The sequence below is a fragment of the Lagopus muta genome, chromosome 5 (genome assembly GCF_023343835.1).
Source record: "Lagopus muta isolate bLagMut1 chromosome 5, bLagMut1 primary, whole genome shotgun sequence".
NCBI lineage: Eukaryota > Metazoa > Chordata > Aves > Galliformes > Phasianidae > Lagopus > Lagopus muta.
Genome location: NC_064437.1, coordinates 32,079,244 through 32,083,919, shown reverse-complemented (window position 1 = coordinate 32,083,919; position 4,676 = coordinate 32,079,244). Strand labels below are relative to the sequence as shown.

Sequence of the window (4,676 nt, the reverse complement as noted above, 5' to 3'; positions counted from 1 at the left end):
ATAAATGCTTTAGGACAACTATCCCTTTCTTCTATTTCTTTGTTACATCCCAGGGAAGAAATCTATCATGATTCCATGTTTGCTGCTGATATGCAGTGCTGCATATAGATAGTGGTGGTTTGGAAGGAGAGATCTGTAGGGGGAAAAAAGGAGAAATTAGGACCAAGCTATTGAATGTGCATTGTCATATCCTATGTGGCCTTAAAGCTTGGCTTTCTGTGACCAAGGTAATCTTAAGTATGTTATGTAATTATGTAAGTATGTTATGCCATGCTTACTTAGAGATTTGTAAACATGTTTTTTATCAAATAGCAGTTCAGCATTATAGAGTAAAGCCCATTTTTTGATGTTTCTCATGTCTTTATTGTTTGTAATGAGTCAGCCACAGGAGCACAGGTGAAGGCAATTCCTAGACCCATTTAAGAACTGACTGCCAGTGGGGAAGGATCTTTTCTGGAGATCTACTGCACTGGAGTTTATTATGTGAGCCCAGGATAGGGTGAGTGTCCTCTTTTCCTTACTCTAGTATTATAATTGCGTTAGACAAACTCCTGGATATGCTATACTATCTATTCATTGATTGTTCAATTGTTATATTTTATCTATAGCATGTTTCATCTACTAATCTCTCATCTCAGAATACAGATGATAGAATATTCTTCATTCTTTTTTTCTATTCACTTCACTGTCTGTTCAATCAGGCCATGCTTCAACAGCTCATCTGTGAGGATTCTGTGAGAGACAGTGTCAAAAGCCTTGCTGAAGACAGACAATATCCACCAATCTCTCCTGTGAACCAAGCCAGTCATCAGTCATAGAAGCTGACTGTACCGATTTCAGCTGGGATGGAGTTAGTTTTCTTCACAGTAGTGCATATGGTGCTATGTTTTGGAACAGTGACCAAATCAACCCACAAAAGATCAAGTACGCTACTGAAGGGACTGTGGCTTATGGGTAATGATACATCAGAGCTGGCACAACCCAAATGGACTGTGGTCCACAAACAAGGCCACGCTGAAGCAGGCTCACCACAAAGGGGACTGTGAATTCAATGGACATATTATGGACAGATTGCAGGAGTGGTCCATAGGCTAAGGGGATTCTATCTGTGTATATATTGAAGGGCAGGAGGGTGGATGGTGGTTAATGAGGATGTGTCGGATAATATGGAGCCTAAGAGTGATGTAAATGGTATGGAATAAGGGGCAGAGTTTGTACTGGCTTTGGCTGGGATGGAGTTTTTTTGTAACAATTCGTATGATGCTGTGCTTTGTATTTGTGACCAAAACAGTGTTGATAATAGACCATTGTTTTAGGTGTTTCTGAACAGTGCCAACACATCATCAAGATCACTGTTTAGCACGCTGACCAGCCAGCATGTGGCCTTTAGGGTGCATGAGGAACAGGGAGGCAACATAGCTAGGACAGCCAATTCTACCCCATAAGAATATCCCATACCATATTATGTTATGCTCAGCAGTAGAAGTTGAGAGAAAGAAAGGGGGAAGGGTGGACGTTTGGAGCTATGTTGTTTGTCTTCAGAAGTAACCATTATGCATGGTGCGGCCCTGATTTCCTGGAAATGACCAAATATCTGCCTGCAGGTGGGGAAAAAAGCCAATAATTCCTTCTTTTTCATGGGTCCCTCTTCTATTCCTCCTAGCCTTTCCTTTTGCTGGCAGGATGGAGGAATCACCCCCAGTCCCTTGTATTCCTGACTGTCACCCCAGAGCTCTGTATTGATATTATCTAGGATGTTCCAGCAGTATCACTGGTGTCCACGTAGCAAATGTTTGTAAGTATGTAATATTTATGCACTCAAATGCATACTCTTTTATACACACATAGATAGCTAGAGAACCTGCATTTATTAAAAAAAGAGTTGAATTCTGAACTTTGGAGTCTAAAATAAGTGCATATCTGAACGATTATTCTCAGAATGAAGTTTGAAACAATAAACAGGATTAAAATATTCAGGATTCAGTTTGGCTCACCTCTCTCAAGAAATTATTTTGGTTACTTCCAGTCACATTTTTTATGTACATGCAGTAACAACAGTAAGACAGTGGATTTCCTTGTTCATTTTGACTGTAACAGTATATTCTCTGCTACTGCTCTATCCTTCTGCCTGGATGGTTTTATCTTAAAATAGGCATAACCATCATTAGACTAGAGATGTATCAAAAGGATACAATTTACAGCAAGGATTTTAACAGTATTTTCCAAGGGAAATAAGAATATACATACTCTCTGAGACAGTCAGAAACAACTGAACCATATCTCAAAGATTTGGTGTCTCAAACAAAGGTGCCTAAAGCATGGTTGGAATTTAGATCCTCCAGGTTACTAACCTAAACCCCTGACTTCTGCCCAGCCATGCTGGAGCCTCGGTCCTGTAGATACCTTCACATTCCCACTGTCTCTTTTTTCTTTTCCTCCTCCTTTTGAAAATAATATAGTATTTTCTGGTGTCAGAAGTGTGCTGGAGCAGGCTGCATGGGCTACAGCTGCTGCTGGAAAGTATTTAATACAATAACAGTTTGATAAAATGCTTATGTTCACAGAACCCAGGTGCCTGAAGAAGATGCTGTTGCAGCACTGGGCGATGTTTCCTGGAAAGCCTCCTTGGAAGCACTGGCAGAGACACTTCTCAGCACTCGTGATGGTGAGAGATCACCAACAGTGTTCTTTAGCTTCCAGGAGGTTTGCGATGGGACTTACTTGCAACTTCTTTCAGAATCAGATATACGACTATCAGGACCCCTCATATAAAATTCTTTGAAAGAACTTGCATGGCATTGCACTGTATTTTTAAAGGGAAGCTCCCATCTCTCTAAGCAAATTGGTAGCACTGGTTTCAAGCTCAGCATGTGCCCCACAGGGAATAATTAATGGCCTTTGGGACTGCCACACCAACCTCATTGGAAGTTGCTGATCTGGGCTGCTGTAGCCCATTTCTTGGGGATTCAGCCCAGCAGGCAGTGACATCTGATTGTTCACCATCACTATCTTTCTCCTGGTGCGCACAGTTCATGACCTTAGTTTTACTATAGTAAAGGGTTAAATAGCATTAGGACTTTTGAGTCCATTAAGTCTCTGACTGAGCAAAGCACTTAAGTAAGCATGCACTTAGCTAGTTTGGTTATCCTGAACATTCCTTACTTACCCAGACAATCCCTTAGCAAAGGGAATAAGCCAGGGTTCAAAACCTCCTTTTGCCATTTTCAGGAAGGGCATTAAGTGATTTCACTTAAGCTTTCACTGGTGTGACTCTGTACCCACATTTATAAATACCTTCAAACAATGAAATAATGGGAATAGCTTGAAAGGTTTGAGATAAGCTAGTCTTAGTCTTTGGGATTCAGGAGCTGAGTTGGGATAAATCCCTTTGAATATGTACATCTAGAAAATGTGCAAATAGACATGATCAGAGGCCTGTCTTCAAAGTCAGGGAAGGGTTTTGTTCCCCCCTCCAGAGGAGAAGTTAATGAGAATCCTTTACCCCAGGGTGGATGTACATTTTCTCACAAAGCTAGGTGATGCTCAGGAAGATTATCTGGTCTGGGGCTGCCTACACACAAGCTTTGTCTGCTCTCAAATATTGTGATCCCAATTCCTTGGCTTCAGGGTCTTACAGACAGTATTTCCGATTGATCTGAAGCCTCCTTGTTTCAGCATAATGCCACCAAAATACAATCACTGTGGCCGCAAGCCACTCCTGTCCTCATTACCTTTGTAGTGCGCTTTTCTGAGTCTCTCATCTTGGTGGCAATTTCAGACACTTCTCAATAAACAAATCTCTCAATTTTTATTTTCTAAACTAAATATATGTGATGTTTTCTTAATGATTTGAAAGTACAATTCTAATTCCTTGTAGCATTTTTGGCCACATGTATATAAAGTCGCACTTCACAGTTTTTTTTTTTCTGACGTGTTTTTATATGACATCAAATATTTGAGAACATGCTCTAAGCTGGACAGAAGCAATATAGCTAGGTAATAGTATTTGGTGTATGGGTAGCAGGAGATGCTTAAATGCTTCTATGATCAGTCTTATATTTTTTGTGATGTTGTAAAAGACATTGTGAAAACATTGTAAGGTATGTTTTCCTTACTAATTGAATCATTCCATACCAAGCACGAGATGGCAGAGAGTAGATCACTGCCCATATAGCAAAAGCTGGGTTGACAGCTCTCAAACCGCAGGGTGCTGATGGCTGTTTTTATGCTGGGTGTAGAATCATAGAATCACTGTAGTTGGAAAATACTTCCATGATCTAGTCCAATTGTCCACCTATCACCAATATTTCCTCACTAACCCATGTCCCTTAGGACAACATCTCAATGTTTCTTGAACACTTCTGGGGCAGTGACTTAGCCATCTCCCTGGGCAGCCCATTCCAGTGCCTGAACACTCTTTTGAAGAATATAATTTTTTTAATATCCAACCTCCCTTGGTGCAACTTGAAGCTGTTCACTCTAGTCTTGTCACTAGTTGTGCAGGAGAAGAGGCTGATTCCCACCTCATCGCAACCTCACTTCAGGGAACTGTAGAGAGTTATGTGGTCTCCCCTGAGCCTCTTCTTCTCCAGGCTGAACAATCCCAGTTCCCTCATCCACTTCCCACAAGACTTGTGCTCCAGATCCCTTGCCAGCTTAATTGCCATTCTCTGGAC

The 4,676-nt window shown here is 41.1% G+C and overlaps 1 long non-coding RNA gene across 2 annotated transcripts; it reads left to right on the top strand.

Moving 5' to 3' along the window:
* Positions 1-408: 408 nt before the first annotated feature.
* Positions 409-4,091, top strand: LOC125693530 (uncharacterized). Of its 2 annotated transcripts, XR_007377141.1 has the most exons (3): positions 409-499; positions 702-1,795; positions 2,565-4,091. It is a non-coding gene; the product is annotated as an uncharacterized LOC125693530 (long non-coding RNA). The 2 variants fall into 2 exon arrangements; XR_007377140.1 differs by lacking the exon at positions 2,565-4,091 and having other exon boundaries at positions 702-1,977.
* Positions 4,092-4,676: the final 585 nt, after the last annotated feature.